Here is a 270-nt window from a genome sequence, read left to right as displayed (position 1 = left end):
ATTTACATTTTTCATAATTAGCGGATGGGAATGAAAAATGAGTATCATGATTCAACAGACACTGCCAACAACACGCTACTTCCATTTAGATCTGCTTGTTTTTGTGTGTCTTGGTGTTGTTTTTTTTTTCAGCTATGACAGCCATTGAAACCAAGTATCAAAACAAACTGAACTTAAAATGATTCCAATTACTATTATCACAAAGTGTTACACCAATATTTTAAAAAATCATGTAGCATATCCAATCATATAGCTCTTGCTATAATTAGT

This window comes from Falco punctatus, assembly GCF_963210335.1.
Source record: "Falco punctatus genome assembly, chromosome: 8".
Classification (NCBI taxonomy): domain Eukaryota; kingdom Metazoa; phylum Chordata; class Aves; order Falconiformes; family Falconidae; genus Falco; species Falco punctatus.
Note: the sequence above shows the minus strand (reverse complement) of the source record.